The sequence below is a fragment of the Nomascus leucogenys genome, chromosome 4 (assembly GCF_006542625.1).
Source record: "Nomascus leucogenys isolate Asia chromosome 4, Asia_NLE_v1, whole genome shotgun sequence".
In the NCBI taxonomy this organism is placed as follows: Eukaryota; Metazoa; Chordata; class Mammalia; order Primates; family Hylobatidae; genus Nomascus; species Nomascus leucogenys.
This window is the reverse complement of record NC_044384.1, coordinates 29,133,014-29,150,874: the sequence shown is the minus strand read 5'-3', so window position 1 is coordinate 29,150,874 and position 17,861 is coordinate 29,133,014. Positions and strand designations below refer to the sequence as shown.

The window sequence follows — 17,861 nt, the reverse complement described above, 5'->3', positions numbered from 1 at the left end:
AGGTGAGCTCGTCTCCGCGGGGCTGGGTCCGGGAAGGCCCCGGGACCGCGCGGCCGAGCGGCCTGGAGGCTGCGGGAGGGCAGAGCGGGGCGCGCGGCAGGCAGCCGCCCCCGGGCGCCCAGGGCCCGGCTCCCCAGCGCCACCGCCGCAGCAGGTGGGGGCCCAGCGGGCGGGGGCGGGGCCCGGCTCTGGGCGGAGCCTAGGCGGCGGCGGCGCAGGCGGGGGCCGGGGCCGGGGCGGGAGCCGGAGCCCGAGCCGGAGCAGTGAGCCGGGCTGTCGGGGCGCCCGCGGGAGCTCGCCGTGCGCCGGGGCTGGGACCGGCCTGGCGGAGCGCGCCGGCGCCGCGGCCGCAGACAAAGGGCGGCTTGCGCCCGGGCCGCCACGCTCTCGGGCTCTGCCTGGGTAAGTGGCTCCCCTCCGCTGGCTTTCTCCTCCCGCCGCCTGCGCCTCTCGGAGTTCGGCGGGCTCCGGAGAAGCGGGTAAGAGCTGAGACTTCCCCGCCCGCACTGCCTCCCCACCTCACCCTAACAATAAGCCCCCCAGGCCAAGCCACTGCCAAACTAGCGAGTTTCCGAGCGGCAGGGGTCTCCCGCGGGACCCGCCCGGCTGCTCTGGGTGACCTCCTCGCCCGCAGACCGCGCGCCGTTGCTGTCCTGGACCCGTTTGGGATGGGAGGTTGCCGCTGGGCTCCCCGCGGTGTGTTTAGGGGAGGAGGACGCAGGAGCCGGGCGCCGCGAGGGGACCCCACCACCAGGGACAGTCCGGAGCGCTTGGGGGTCGCCGAGGGGCGGTTCACACTGCGAGTTCAGATTCGGATAGCGGTTGCGGGGTCTGCCCCAGTCCCCGATTATCCTCCCCTCCAGCTTCTCCCTTCCTCGTTCAAAGGTTAATACTGCGCCCACTCCCCTCGCCACCCTACCGAGGCGCCCACACTGCCGGTCGGTAGCCCCTGGGAGAGGGGGAGTGGGGGGACCCCGCCGCTTTCGCCGCTCGGCGACCCAGAGCCCCAGCCTGCCGGAGAGGGCAGCGGCTCGGGTTTGACATCCCAGCTGGGTCACGGGCCGGCTCCCCCAGCCTCCCCCCGGGTTGCTGTCTATCAGGAAAGCAATAGGAAGTCCGGCCAGCTTTTGCTTTTGTTCTGCCCGCTACTCTACGGAATCGTAGGTGAAGCCGGGGTGGGCGGATGCCCCGGGAGGGGGCTGCGGCGGGAGTTCCAGGTGCGGCCCCGCAATGATTATTGGAGGCGGCGGCTGTTTCCCGCCCCTGGGTGGGGAATGGATTCCGATCGCTAATCGATACCCTGGAGCCAGCAGTGGGTCAGCAGCTTCCCGACAGAGCGCAGCGGCCGCGTACTGTCACGCGCCTCTCCAGCACTCTCGAAAGCACTACCTCGAGACGTGCATTTCCATTCACGGATCTGTGCCTGGGGGTTGATTCATGTCACCCCTGCCTGGGTTGAGGAGTGTCCGCAACTGCTCAATAGCCATTTACTGGGAGGTTACTGTGTGCAAGGCAGCTATCTTAAATAAGCTTAATGTAAAATATACTTATTGAGCACCTACTATGTGAAAAGCAGGTATACTACAGACTTTTCAATTGAATAGATATGTATTGAGCACCTACCCCGTGCAAAGGTGAAGCGTCATGACGTTCTCAATGTAACAGGTATTTATTGAGTACCTACTATGTTCAAGGTAGCTATGCTATGACCTTATTGTAATATATATTTACTGAGCATCTACTAAGTACTAAAGACTTTTTTGCTGAAGGGTTGCCAGTGTACTTTTGGGGTACAGATAGAAACAAGGGAGAGAAAATATAATATCTTCTGACCCTTGAGTCTTTAACTCCTTTAGTGGCCTGCATTTTAACCTTTCCAAACCGCTTGTGTGGTGTATGAAGGGCTGGTCTTCTACACTTGAGGGTACACTTCTATGCTTGAGGATTTGTCAGACAGGAGCAGGGCTGAATAGTAAAAAGTCTTGCTCTGGAACCTCTTTCCAATTCAGTTTCCTTGCATTAGAAAAGTCAGTTTCTTTGCGTAAAGCACCATGAAGTTATCACAGGGAATCAAAGGGCAATAGGGCAAAGCCCTAATGCTCAAAGGGACAGACAAAAAGACACCTCCTAAATAAGGAAGGAACCAATAAAGGAAGGGAGACGGAAGCATGAAGAGAGGGCCAGCTCAACCTTCCAGCCCCTCACTCCAAACTGATACCAGTGATGTATCAGTGAGAGAGTCTAAGTCCTATCATTGCCCATGGCCCTAGGGCTGGAATTAAATAGTTTTCCTGCTAAGAGATTTGATGAATCTGTTACTCTGATAATCTTAGGATCTTGAGATGCACTGGAATATCCAGATTGGCAAGAAAATCATATCCATTAGCAAATATTTGAGTATTTACAATGCAATATAGGCATTTATCAGGGAAATGTAGCCTAAGATGTCTTTGTCTTAAAGAACTCTGGTTCATGAGATAAACATGTAAAATGACAACTTGGGCAGCATATATGAAAAGCCAGGAGCTAATTCCTCCTGGAATTTAACATAAAAAACATTCTCATCACATGGAACTGTGGTTTTTCTCTTATCAGACATTGAGAACTCTCTACGTGCCTTGTATGTTTATCTTTTTGCCTTGGCCTCTAGAAATTCCTGCTAACGGCTTTATCCCGGCTTCTTGGTACAATGATTTTTTTCTCCCTTAATTATTTCTGAGACCTCTCTTTTAAATTCCTTATAAAAAACTATATTACAGTATTTTTGTTGTGAGCTTGAAAGCCTCTCTGAAATCTTTTCTGTAAGTAAGCCCGTTATGAAAGATACATAGAAAATATGGTAAGTATTAGATGAATGTGCTTATAAGAAAAGGGGGAAAAAACTATCAGGAATTTACAGAGAAAACAAACGGGCTTTGCAAGATGAAATAGGATTCAGATGGGCAAAGACAACTAACAAAGACTTTCCTCCCAAATGGAGGGAAATAGCGTTGGCAAAGGTGTCAAAGAAAACAAACCATCTTTAGAGTACTTTAGGTATTTGATAGATCTTCCCCTGGAATAGTTTCCATTCACTCAACACACGAGTGCTGCTGGAACATTTCACTGTGTCAACGACTATGCTAGGTGTCAGGTGGGGGGCATCACCCAGAACCAATTGAGGTTCAGCATGATCCCACAGCTGGCAAGGACCTTTGTTCTCCTGTCCTGGCTGTGGGGTAGCACTGCCCTGCATCTCAGCCATTCTTTCAAGCATTCTTGGAGTTTTTTCACCTGAGCTGAACTTGACTGTAATCTTCTTCAAGGCCAAGAATGTGACTTTTTTTTTTTTTTTCTCTCTGCGTCCCTCCCTCCTTGCAGGTTCAGGTAGAAAGAGTGGGTAGGGAAGGTGACACTTATTTCAGTGACCTCTATTGCCCATTTCATCACCCCTTCCCGGCCTCATCAGGGCCTGCTATCCTCTCTCCCTCTCCATCATTTTCAGCTGTTCAGAGCCTTTCACTGTATGAAAACTGGTCTCAGGGGAAAACCAATCTGTCATCAGTCACTTTCTCTTGAATATGAATGTAGGTCACTGTGTTCTCTCTTCCAGGGGTCTTTGCACTTTAAGCCTCATTATGAAATGAAAGGCTCTGTTCACCATGAGACAATATCAGGCACAGACAAGTGGGTGTTGGAGGTAATTGGGGAGGCAAAGTGCCTTTCCTGGTGCTCCTGAAACCACCACCTCCTCACGTAGCCAGTCTTGGCAAGGGTCCTTGCAGTCCTATGATTCTTGGAAGTCTGGAGCCTTCATTGCTGTTTATCATGGTGCAGTGGTTGAAGTCAGACAGTGGATCTCTGTGAGCCACCTGTCAGCTTGGCCCTCATACATTCCGCTCCAAAGTTTAAAGCTTTATCGTTTGCAGGGAGAATCCTTGCTTCCTTACCTATATGTGCCCATTATTTTAAGGCAGCAATTCTCAACCTAGGCACTATTGATGTTATGGGCCAGATAATTTTTTGTTATGGGGAGCTGTCCTGTGCATTACAGGGTGCTTAACAGCATCCCTGGCCTCTACCCCCTAGATGCCAGGAGCATTAAACACCAGCCTGCTCCCCAAGTTGTGACAACCCAAAATGTCTCCGGCCATTGCCAACTATCCCCTAGGAAACAAAATCACCGCTGCTTGAGAACCACTGTTCTAAGGGTTATTGGTTATTATGTATCATGCCATATAAGAGAGGCCTTATCTAATGTAATTCAATTCTTTTCAATAAAGAGGAACTAATACATGTGTAATTAACATGGCGGAAATTTTCATATAAGTAATTTCATAAATTAGAATAAATATCCTTTTTTTCAGACCTCATATCCTAATCTGGTTATTATATTAAGTTCATCTTTTGAAGCATAAAGCCTCAAATTCTTTGTTTTCTAGTGTGGCTGATTTACATACCACGACTGTGGGTAGCAGAACCGCCATTACCCACAAGATCATCCCAGGCTGCTGCTTGGGCAGTGCCTGGTAACCACCAGTGGGGGAGGAAAATGGCAGAGGAGGATTGAGTTCTAGTGGACTTGATGCTTATGTAATTTGATGGGCCCTCTTTAAGGAAAAGACAAAATGATAAGGGGAGCACATTGCTAGGGCTCCTCCCAGGCCTTGGAAGGGTCCTGTGAGGACAAGTGATGGGCTCTGAATTTAAGTTTCATTAGCTTCGTGGGAAAGCAGTCTTTGGGAAAGGTTTTGAGGAGTGACTGGACAGCTGTGTCTGCAAGAATAGGAAACTAGTCCTACCTATGACTGATAGGAGCTAAGAGAAAATTCTCAAAGTGTTGACTTAAATTGAGAGCACAGATCAAAACGGAATTGTTAAACCTAGGGTGACTTATACTTCTGTTAACATCTGCCCTCAAAAGTAAGAACTTCCATATTGTCAGCAACCCCAGGTCCACATCAGCAGCATCATAGGTGAAATGAGGGGCAGGGATCGTTCCGGTTTAGCAGGAGGCTCTGCATTCCACTAGTGGGTAGTAGTAACTTACTGCACCTTGTAAACGAGGTTGGTCAGTGCTGAAGTTATTGCCTCGGGAAATGAATGAAACTCTTTTTCAGGTCATTCTAATGATATTTGAAGAGTTTATAACAGGAGTACATTGATTCAAACTTTTCTTTTGCAATACCTGAGCCTGGGATGAGAAGTCCTTGCATTAAAACAGGCCAGGCAGGAAACACTTGCCCCCTCATTTTGGGGGGCAAGTAATTTAAGTACAGTCATGTGCTACATAATGGACATTTCAGTCAATGAAGGGCTGCATGTGGGACTGTGAAACTGTAAGATTATAATACTATATTTTTCCTATACCTTTTCCATGTTTAGACATATTTAGGTGTAGAGATACTCACCATTGTGATACAGTTGCCTACAGTGTTCGGTACAGTAGCATGCTATACAGAGTTGTAGTCTAGGATCAATAGGCCATACCTTATAGCCTAGGTATGTAGGCTATTCCATCTAGGTTTGTATAAGTATGCTCGATGATGTTCCCATAACCAGGAAATTGACTAATGATGCATTTCTAAGATGGATCCCCATCATTAAGTGATGTATGACTGTATGAATTTAAGAACTTAAAATAATAAGGCTTTAAAAATGAAACTATAATTCAGACTTCTCATTAATATTTTTCCTTAGTTTAGATCACCTGAGCTTCAGCGAGGAAGACAGTGTTCTAATTGTTGCTTTAGTGTAGAAATGTTAAATATAAATGCCTGGCCCTGCACAAGACTGATCTGGCAATGTATCAATGTCTAGATTTAACAAAAATTAAAAATAAGAAACAAGAAACACTCTACATGAAGATTTGCTGTAGGAGGGATTTCTTTTAAAGCATTGCTAGTCTTTCATTTGTATTTAAACAGATTTGATTTGTATAAAATTTTTCGAGTTGAGACCTGTTTGGAGATTTTAGGTCAAATGTGCACACAGTCACAGAAATTAGACCTGAAAGAGATTTTAGAGGTTTCTGGCCAGCCCTGCTTGCCCATTGAATAATTGGAGAAACTGAGGCTGAGAGTGGTTAGATGGCTTGCCAAGGTCACACAGAGATCAGCTGGGAGGCTGGCTCAAGGAACCAGGAGCTCACCCCATCCCCTTGACAGTGCTGCTGGGATACCGTTCTTCTGTCTTCCTGGTTGTAGAGTGTGTTGGTGTAGGGAGACCAGGCAGGAAAAGGTTTGATAACTTGTCTCATTTCCAGGGCACCTGGTCCTCAGAGAACTACTCATTAATTTAAACTGATTACATCTATGCCAAAGGTGTGTGTAAACACAGGCAGTACTGAAACAATCACAGAAAAACTGAGACGGTTCAATTGGTGGAATGAGACTTTTTTTTTTTTTTTTTTGAGACGGAGTCTCGCTCTGTCGCCCAGGCTGGAGTGCAGTGGCGCAATCTTGGCACACTGCAAGCTCCGCCTCCCGGGTTCACGCCATTCTCCTGCCTCAGCTTCTCCGAGTAGCTGGGACTACAGGCGCCCGCCACCACGCCCGGCTAATTTTTTTTGTATTTTTTTTTAGTAGAGACGGGGTTTCACCGTGGTCTCGATCTCCTGACCTCGTGATCCGCCCGCCTGGGCCTCCCAAAGTGCTGGGATTACAAGCGTGAGCCACCGTGCCCGGCCAGAATGAGACTATTTTATAAAAACTTCCTTTATTGCTTTTTTGTATCATCTTTACAGTAAATAACTAGAATGAAAACATTTGTCTATTTTAAAAAGTAATATATATTCATTATGGAAGGTGGCAAGAAGAGTAAACAAATCCTACCTGCGATCCTGTGTTACTTTAATCCCATTCATATTTTGCTATGTTTATTTTTAGTGGTTTTTTCAGCCCATTTTCAAGCTCATTTGAACAATTGAGACCATATTGTACATATAATTTTGATTTTTCTTGCCTTTTTTATTAGAATAAACAATGTACATGTTATTGTGAACATAATTTTTGTGAACATACATTCCTTGTGAACATAATTTTTTTTTGTCTTTCTACAATGTCAGAGTTTTATTGATGCTATTTTTTTTTTTTACTTTAAGTTCTGGGATACATGTGCAGAACGTGCAGGTTACATAGGTATACACGTGCCATGGTGGTTTGCTGCACCCATCAACCTGTCATCTACATTAGGTATTTCTCCTAATGCTATCCCTCCCCTAACACCCACTCCCTGACAGACCCCAGTGTGTAATGTTCCTCTCCCTGTGTCCTTGTGTTCTCATTGCTGTGAACATAATTTTTAATGTCTGTATAATTCAATCCTTAGAAGCTTGTTAATTTACCACAATGTTTTGCTATTAGTGAACATTAAGCTTGGTCCTAATTTCTCCCTGCTGTGTCACTGCATGAGCAACTTTGTGTCTGTGCTTTTTCTACATTTTGGATTGTTTTCTTGGTATGCATTCCCAAAGAGTGAAATTACTGAGCCAAGGATGTGTGTTCATTGTGTTCAATGGCTTTACCAAAATGGTGTACCAGTTTACCTTATATTGACAGCATACTATAAATGATGAAATTTCACCACACCATTGATAACATACTTTTTTTGTAATTACTTATGTGACAAAGTAAAGGTGTCTTTATTGCTTTCATTTACATTTTGCTTACCAACACAGCTAAACATTTTTCTATAGAATTTTTTATAGGACTTTCTGTGTGTGTGTGTGTGTGTGTGTGTGTGTGTGGTGTTTTTTGTTGTTGTTTTGGTGAATTACCTATTTGAGTGTAGTGTTTTAAAAAAAAAAAAATGACCTGTCATTTGTCAAAAGGAAAAACAATAACCTCTGATCTTATAGGTATAGTGGCCATTTTATAAAGAATTTCGGCTGGGCGCGGTGGCTCACGCCTGTAATCCCAGCACTTTGGGAGGCCGAGGTGGGCAGATCACGAGCTCAGGCGATCAAGACCATCCTGGCTAACATGGTGAAACCCCGTCTCTACTAAAAATACAAAAAATGAGCCGGGCGTGGTAGCGGGCGCCTGTAGTCCCAGCTACTCGGGAGGCTGAGGCAGGAGAATGGCATGACAGGAGGCGGAGCTTGCAGTGAGCTGAGATCGGGCCACTGCACTCCAGCCTGGGTGACAGAGCAAGACTCCGTCTCAAAAAAAAAAAAAAAAAAATTCCATTCAACCCTCATGTTCCATGATTCCAACATCTTCAGTTCCAGGTTTCAGGCTAAACATTTTGTTCATAGTCATAGAGCTGCTTGTTAGTTCCTGAAGCAAGCTTAGATGGAGAGATAGAGTGCTTTATCCTCTTAGTGGAAGCCAAATTACATTGAGCATTTGCTAAGTGCTTCTCAGGCCTTAATTCTTATTCTTACAGCAGTCTCTGAAGTGGGTACTGTCACGTCTCTCCATTTATACATGAGGAGAGTGTTGCATAGAAAAGTAAAATAACATAACCACAGTCACATACACTTTTAATAACTGCTAACTACCTCTGGATCTTTGCTAACATGGCCTGCCTCAGTTATGTACTTGGTCTTGGAGGGAGTTAGGGTTAGGAATATTAGCAACTTCATCTGAACTCTACTGCCTATTTCTGGGAGACTTTGTGGTGCAAGTTAATTTTACTATCTTAAATTTCCTCACTCTATCTTCTGTATCTCTTACCCTCCCCTGTGTTTTCCATCCTTTTCTTTTAATCTCTCCAAGATACATTCTGAATAGTTTCTTCTGACTTGTCTTCCAAGTCACAATGTATCTCTTCAGCTGTATCTAATCTGTGGTTAAATCCATCATTTATTGCATTCTCAATTTTGATTACTGAATTTCCAATCTAGAATTCTAGTTATTTTTCAAATCTGCAATGTTACTTTTTATGGTTCTTGGTTCTTTATTGTAATTTTTATGTTGAGCTTTTAGCTGCATGAGCATAGTAAGCATAATTGTTTTACATTCTGTATCTGGTAATTTTTCTATCTGGAATTCCTAAGCATCTTTTTTTCTTGTCTTTTGTTTTTTCTGGTTCTCATGCTGGTTCATATTTATGTTGTCATGTCTCCTTGTGTGCCTCATTATTTTTAAATGTGTGCTGGATATTGTTTTGAAAAAATATATGTAAGAATACCATGTGTCATTCATTTTAAGATGTACAGTGTTTTTATATTTTAGTCTCTGAAATCAGTATGTGTTTTATGTCATAACGTTTTACACTTCTAGTTGACAGCATTTCTTCTTTTTCACTGGTACATAAAATCATAGTGCTTCATATAATTAGTGATATTTAAAATTTCAGGACACTTGATAATTTGAGACTTTGGATAATCATAATAAAGATGACAAGAGTTCAAGAGAGAATTTTAATTAACTTCTTAAGGTTTTCTGGGGTACCAGCAATAGTGGGTCAATTTTGGGGCTTCAGATTTTCTAGATCACCCAGATGACATGAAGCCAGACTAGTTTACTTTTTGTTCTCTCTTACTTCTAGGGTCTATCAGAGGGTGTCCAAGGGAGAGAATACAGCCGTGGGTTCTTAGTTTCTGTTTCTGGTTGGGCCAGTAAAGCCCCTTCCTCATCCCTGTTTTCCGATTATCACTAAAGATAGAAACTAAAAACCATGGCTTCAGGCTGCTAAAAGCCTAAAACAAAACAGAACAACAACAACAACAACAAAATAAGGTGGGTTAGACAAGCTTGGAGCTCTTTGGGGTCCTACTCTAAATGTAAAGTGGTTTACCAGGCCTTAGGGAGGCCCTGGCCTCTTGATTCCTTGAGGCTGTCAATGTGCTGCTCAGCTTCCTAGCTTCCTGTTTTGGATTGACAAGCCCAGCCCCCTCCAACTGGGTAAAGGTGGCCCCTAGTACTGAGGCCCGCATGTCTAGATCTCTTTGTTTTCTCACATCTTAAACCTGAAATTCCTCCCCATCTTGTTAGCTTTTTGGTGCTTTTAGGAAGCTTTGTTGTTTGTTTGTTGTTAACCTCATCCAGCTTTCTTTGTTGTGTTCACTGGGAAAGTTGGCTCAAATTACGCAGTTTACTACTGCTGGCAGGAGATGGGACCCAGTCAGATTATTTTAGAGACTGACAGGAGAGAAACACAAGTGACCAGCTGCTCTTTGCCTGACTGTGACTAGAGAACTTTATCTGCTCCCAACACAACACCCTGGTTGCGGCTGGAAAGCAGAAGTTGGGATGGATACATTTCCACTAACTGGACATAGCCACATGTAGATATATTTCCCTGCATAGATGAGACTAATTCCTCAGGCTATTCCTAATAAGGCAGGTGATGTGGCTGAGAAGGCAGTCACAGGAGTGCTACCTGGAGCCCCATCTCAAACCTGCTTCTTTCTTCTCACCTATACTGTCCTACAAAAGATGGGAATTTAGGCAAGGGGAGTGTTGAGGCAGGAAGATGCTTTCTCTTTCAGCAGCTGTTAAGAAGTAAAAACTGTAGGCTGTATCTTAGCTGGGTACGTTTCCTTCCATTCAAACTGGACCCCAAATTGTTCATGTTGAAGGCAGAACTTCTCTTCCATGGCCCAGACAATTCCCTGTAGAGGCTGAATCATCAGGTCCAGGCTCAGGAGTCAAGATAGCCTTTCCAGATGACTCTGCTTGATGCTAAGGTTTGGAGCTTTATGATAGTTTCTGGCTTTTAGAATGCTTTTCTGCATGCTCAACCACGTGTTCTTGGAATCAGCAGCCACATCTATTTTCCCCTTACCCTCCTCCAACTCTTCCCCCAACTTTCAAGAAGCCAGAGAAGTTTACAAAAAGCAAAGTGTATTTGCTGAGTTTGAAAAGGTTGGACAAAGGGAGCCTGAGTGGTGGGAACTCCTCATCCTCCACCTTACCAGAGCCTCCACTGGCTTTTGGGGTGTGGGAGTGGGGTGGTGGCAGCTTTCATTTTTATTTTTGAGTACTTTTTTCCTGGAAACCTTAGAGCTGAGCTATCCTCTCAGAAAATCACTGTCTGCCCAGGGAACCATAGCCTCCTCCCTCACCCTTCAGGCGTGTAATCATTGAGTAAAGAGAAGGAAGGTGTGGGTGTGCCCCTCTAGAAAGGGCCCTGTGTTAGCGGGAGGTATCCCTACTGACTTTCTGGAGACCACTGTATACCATGGAGCCTTTTATGTATTCCACAATAATTTACCCTGCTGATTTTTAATTTCACAATACTTCACACATAGGAAGGACTATAGATAAATTAGTCCACCATATTGCTAGAAATAGAAATCCTCCAATTAGATTTCAGTAACTGTCCATAAAAGGACAAATCTGTAACCCCACTCCCAGGTAATTCTAGATTGTGACCGATCCTTTGGAAGAAATGATAAATGACTTAATTAATTTTGAAGAGGCAAATTTTCTGTGCTCCTGGAAAATGTGCCCTTCCATGATTATTTTTGGAGGCAGAATGGCCAGAAAGCCCTACCAGCCATAAGAATTTATGAACCATGACATTTGAAAACTTTCCGCCTGAGATGAAGTAAATTAATTCCTCCAGCATGATTCACTTTAGGTACAAGCCCAAATTTCTTTTATCAGTAACTTGGGCTCTTAGGGTGATTTTTCTAAAGAGGTGTAGTTATTTGAGACCCATCAGGGCCATTTTCTGTATTTCTTTTGTCAAATTTTCCATTTATGTGGATTTGAGTTTTTTCCAGTTATTTCAAGACCATCTTGTCTGCTAATAAGAGATAATGTGCTGCCTTTTCACTAACATATGTGAAAGCCACAGGGAGTTCAGACAAAGTTAGCTGAGCAAATTCCTGTACTTATCAGAGACCATGACATCACCTTCAGTATGCGGTGAGCTTTTTACCAAGTGTCCAGCACCTTTAAAGAACTCAGAATGGTAAAGTATTATAGCTCATTCAATAGAAAAAAGGAACAGAGAAGTTCAGAAATCTGAAATGATTTTATTTCTAAGAGGAGAATAAGGAAGATGATTACCGTAAATCACATAGGAAGAGGAGGTGAGAAATATGTAACAATGGTGTAACTATGGTGGGCTGCTTTTAGCTTTCCAGATCAGAGGCGAGAAAATGAAAAATTTCTTATAAATTATTATGAAGTTTCAATACCTGCAGTATAGGACTTGAAGAGGGCTTTAACGACCCAGCCATCTGCTGTGTAATAAAGCCAGTGAAATATATGCCATCAAAATGACACAGAGAAGAATGTTAGGGTACACAGAGTAGGAGCGAGAGTTTTTTACACTGTGAGTGAGAATATATCTAGTAAGTAGTTCTGGGTATGTTGTGGCCTGAATAACTGTCCATTTTTCTATACTTTACTATTTTCTTGAGCTGAATGGAGACTAAAGACAAAAGAAAAAAGACTCAGGTCGTTATTAAGTTTGTTGGGTCTCCACATGATTCCAAAGTGATAGTGCTCTCAGTTGAAGTACTTTAGTTAAAAGCTCAAAGTCTTGTTTCCATATGTCTATACCTGCTTTCATTTTTCAAAAGTTATTCAGTCAATTTGTTAATCCTGAAACCCCTCCTTTCTTATGAGCAGTCTTTCTTCCGAGATTCTCAATCTTATGAAATGCATTTCTGAACTAGAGGCAGTAAAAAAAAAATCTGTTGGCTTTTCTTTCCAGTTTATTCAGAAGCAAATCCCCAGAATCAAAAATCTATCCACCATTTACCTGCTGAGTTTTCTCCCTTCGTTAACCAACAAACAACAGCGTTTTGCTCTACAATTTGAGTTCAGGATTTGGCTTCCATGATATATTAAGTAACCTTCTAGTTTCTCTTCCACCTCTGCTATTGATAAGAAATAATAGTCGCATTATTATTTAATTATCACCACCAAAAGCAATGTCAGATTTCAGTAATCTAAAACTATATTGCCTTAAACTTAGATTATTTGAAATAAGATCTTTCCTCTCTAGTAATGGATACCTAGAAAAGCAGGTGTATAGGTGTCGATACAGGGGACACATGCAAGAGCATGTACAGTTATGATTATGGGGCAGTCATAAGCTTTTTTCCTAGAAGGACACACAAGACATTGTTAGTAGTGATAAAGTAAGAAGTGATTGAGGATTGACGTGAGGGAAGGGATTTGTTAGTTTATATTTTACTATTTGTTGTTTTAAATAAGCAGACTTAATAAGTAAATAAGGAGAGAATTAAGAAGGTGGAGAAAAAAGCCACTGTTAATAAGATCCTGTTGTGAATTTAACCTCTAGACCAGTGGTCTCCAACCCCTGGGCCACAGAACAAGTATTGGTCTGTGACCTGTTAGGAACCAGGCCGCACAGCAGGAGGAGAGCAGTGGGCAAGCCAGCAAAGCTTCATCTCTATTTATAGCCGCTCCCCATGGCTTGCATGACTGCCTGAGTCCGCCTCCTGTCAGAACAGTGGCGGCATTAGATTCTCATAGGAGCACAAACCCTGTTGTGAACTGCACATGCGGGGGATCTAAGTTACATGCTCCTTATGAGAATCTAATGTCTGATGATCTGTCACTGTCTCCCATCACCCCCAGATGGGACTGTCTAGTTACAGGAAGACAAGCTCAGGGCTCTCACTGATTCTACATCATGGTGAGTTGTACGCATCTCCCATACCCATCCCTGTACACGGAACAATTGTCTTCCATGAAATTGGTACCTGATGCCAAAAGGGTTGGGGACCACTGCTCTAGACACTTCCTCATTAGAAATTCTGGTTTCTATTAATCATCAGACCAAAATCTATAGGAACATATGGTCAATACAGGTCACATATATCCTCCATGGTTTTGTGTAACTTATATTCTGCAGCATTTTTTAAAGTCCTCTCATACCAATGTCTTCTTTGAGCCTCCCAGTGGTGCTGTCTGGTATTTTGAGCCAGTAGTATATGATTTCCATTTCACAGAGGGGAAAACTGAAGCTAGGGGAAGATGTGTGGCTTGTGTTAGATGATATAGTTACTACCTGGTTCCCTAGTATTCCAGGACTAGAAGCCACTTTTGATTCCACATCGGTGTTCTTTTATCCCTGGTAAAAAGAATTTTGCTCTTTATTCTGGACATTCTTTTTTTAAATACTCCAAGCTGCCTCCTCTCTGGTTTTGTGCCATTGCATCTATTTCATTCTGTCTTGACTCATAGTTAGATGATTGTTTTCCTCATTAGTTTCAGCAATATAGGCTGTCTCTCTTTTTGTGTCCTTACTGTGTCTAGTACATTATGGCACATATGTTCATTCCTTAGTCTTTTCTTTTATGGAATTGGATTTAAGGTATTTTCTCCCAAATAATTGTACATTTCTAAGAAAACAAAAGGAATAAACGAAACCCTTTCTACAAGACTAATGTCATTGTTCACAAAAGAATTACGTGTTGTTTGAGTTGGAAGAAAATCATCGAGAGTATTTATTCTCTTGTTTTACAAATGAGGAACCTGAAGATCAAATAACTTCTGAAGATCCCACAGGGAATTAGAGGTGACATGGTATACAGAGCCCAGTTCTCCTCACTTCTAGCCGAGCCCTCCTTTTGCTGCAACAGTTATTACAGAGATTGGCCATCAAGTTTTAGATGAATGGTCAATGCTGGCAAAAATCAGGTCATGCTAAATTAAAACTACAAATGTGAAGAGAGATTTAAAACTCTCAAAAAGACTGTGCTGAGCTTATTTTTCCAAGTTTTAATGAATGATTTCGCAGCTCTGCTTCCTTTTAAAGCAAACCTGCTATATAAACATCAGCATTTCCACAAAGGAATTTGCAGTAGGAATCCTTGAGATGATAAGTATCCACACCAGGTGCATTTGCAATAGAGAAAAATCACCATCACTTGTTGGGTAAATCCAGGTGCACAACATCAGTGTGAAAGGAGGGATTAATGGTAATTTTTACCTCACCTGCAGCCTTCTTAAAATAGGAGCTGTTTCTGACCTGGTGAGTGAACTCCTCCTTCACCAAGGAGCAGAGGCCACGGATGCGCTGTCTAATATTCATGGGTTGGAAACCTAATTCCTAATGCAGCAGTGTTGGAAAGTGGGGCCTTCGGGGAGGTGTTTAGGTCATGAGGGCTCTATCCTCATGAATAGATTAATGCTGTCATAAAATGACTTAATGGAAGAAGTTTGGTCCCTTTCTTGCCTTTCTGCCTTCTGCCATATGAGGACACAAAGTGTCCTCCCCTCTGGAGGATGCAGGGTTCAAGGTGTCACCTTGGAAGCAGAGACTAGACCCTCACAAGACACTGAAACTGCCAGTTCCTTGATCTTGGATTTCCAGAACTGTGAGAAATAAATTTCTGTTCTTTATAAATGACCCAATCTCAGGTATTCTGTCTTTGCAGCACAAACGGACTAAGACAACACCCCAGTTCCTAAATTCACTCCTAGGCACCTGAGTGCTCAAAAGCTGTTCCCAGTTTTTAAACATGCTGAGAACAGAGAGCTGGAAAGGCTTATTTTTTATTTTTATTTTTTTCTGAAGTCACCCAAAAGAGAAACAGCAAAAGAAATTCCAAAGAGGCACTATCAAAAAGCGTAAGGCAAAGATTTCATGAGGAAGATGCCAAAAGCAATTGCAACAAAAACAAAAACTGACAAATGGGACCTAATTAAACTAAAGAGCTCTGCACGGCAAAAGAAACTGTCGACAGTAAACAGTCTACAAAATGGGAGAAAATATTTGTAAACTATGCATCTGACAAAGGTCTATCAATAATATCCAGAATCTATGAGGAACTTAAATGAATCAACCAGCAAAAAAAAAAAAAAAAAAAAAAATTAAAAAGTTTGCAGAGGAGATGAACAGATACTTTTCAAAAGAAGACATACATGTGGCAAACAAGCACATGAAAACAATGCTAACATCACTATTCATTAGGAAATGCAAATCCAAAGCACAGTGAGATACCATCTCACACCAGCCAGAATAGCTATTATTAAAAAGTCAAAAAATAACAGATGCTGGTGAGGTTGTGGAGAAAAGGGAATGCTTATGCACTGCTGGTGGGAATTTAAATTAGTTCAGCCATTGTGGGAGACAGTTTGGTGATTTCTCACATAACTCAAAACAGAATTACCATTTGACCTAGCAATCCTTTTCTTTTGGGTATATACCCAAAGGAATTTAAATCGTTCTTCCATAAAGACACATGCGTACATATGTTCATCACAGTACTATTCACAATAGCAAAAAATGGGATCAACCTAAATGCCCATTAACAATGGGCTAAAGAAAACATGGTACATGTACACCATGGAATACGATGCAGCCATAAGAAGAACAAGGAGATCATGTCCTTTGCAGCAATGGATGGAGCTGGAGGCCAATATCCTAAGTAAACTAACATAGGAACAGAAAACCAAATACTGCATGTTCACAAATATAAGTGGGAGCTAAATATTGAGTACACAGGGACACAAAGGAACAACAGACACTGGGGCCTGCTTGAGGATACAGGGAGGGAAGAGGATGAGGATCCAAAAATTACCTATCAGGTTCTGTGCTTATTATGTGGGTGGCAAAATAATCGGTACACCAAACTTCTGTGACATGCAATTTATTTCTATAACAAACCTGCATATGTGCCCCGAACCTAAAATAAAAGTTAAAAAAATTCTACCAACATCTAATGTGAAAAAGGCATAATAGATTCCATTTTTAATTAAATCACATAATGAAATAACAAAGTGTCAGGTCTGTGGAAGTCCCTAGGACAGTATTTACTAATGAAGCAGTATAATGCAGTTTGTATGAAGCATATTCCTTTTGTGCCAAGCCCTGCTCTGGATTCATAGGGTCCTAGGTGGCACCAGTGCAAGTAGGCATAGTTGGAAAGGACCTCATGAGAATGGAGGTCTCTACAAATTCAATTCAGTTTAACAAATATTTCAGGTAGGTGCTGTAGGAGAGTTACAGTAAAAATTATAAGACAGACCCTACTCTCCTGGAGCTTGGAGCCTGCACCATGCTTTCCAAACTTGTTTGCACATTGGAATCACCTGTGGACCCTACAAAATATTGATGTCTGTGCCCAGCCCACTGCCCTAGAGCTTGTGATCTGATTGTTCTGGGGTCTAGCATGAGGTTTGGAATTTTAAAAAGATGATTCTCAGGTGCAAACTAGTTTGGGAACCAATGGTACGTGTTGTTGTTCTCAACTTTGGCTGCATTAGAATCACCTGGAGAGTGTATGTGCCTGTTTGCATACACTCCCTACTCACCATATGCCTGTGTGTATGAGGGCGTGTGTTACACATTTGTGCCCAGGCTGCAGCCCTAGAGATTCTGACTTATGTGGCATGGGGTCCAGACATCAGTTGCATTTAAAACCCCAAATTAGGTGCATGTTAGAATCACCTGGAGCGTTTTTAAAATACCGATGTCTGGGTCTCACTCCAGAGACTAGGGTTTAATTGGTTTGGAGTCTAGTCTGGGAATCAGATTTTTTGTGAAGCTGCTTAGGTGATTCAAATATACAGCCAAGATTGTAATCCCCTGTGTTAACCAGCAAAACACCAGGGTTACCTTGTGCAGGGTTACCCTGTGCACCAGGGTTACCTTGTGCTCAATAAAAATGGGAACACATGAAACAACAGAAGGGTTTATAAAAATGTTAGTGCTAAAACGTTGGGCATTTCTGGTTCTTTGGACATTTCCGTAGGCCTGAATATGTTATGCTGTGATTTGGATGAAGGGTAGGCAGCCAAACCTAATAAATTCAGCTCACGACCACAGCCTTCATTGTGGCTACCAGTGGAACTTTGAGCTGAAACTGACAGCCAAGCTCTTCCTAATTGCCCTGTTCCTTGTATCTGCAGTGATAGGAGTGGCACATCTGCCTGTCATACTCCTGATGTGTCTAACATTGTTATTTGGAGAAAAATAACCAGAAACTGGCTTCTGTAACA

General features: G+C 42.9%; 1 protein-coding gene across 3 annotated transcripts in view; it reads left to right on the top strand.

Moving 5' to 3' along the window:
- The first annotated feature begins 408 nt into the window (after window positions 1–408).
- Window positions 409–17,861, top strand: part of MAPK4 (mitogen-activated protein kinase 4) — a 166,582-nt gene continuing 149,129 nt past the window's right edge. For 2 of the 3 annotated variants that reach the window (XM_030810422.1, XM_030810421.1), the window contains exon 1: window positions 423–479. The gene's annotated coding sequence lies outside the window, so the exon portion shown is untranslated. Of the gene's footprint in view, window positions 480–17,861 lie in introns of all 3 variants that reach the window. The other variant, XM_030810420.1, reaches the window with a different exon arrangement.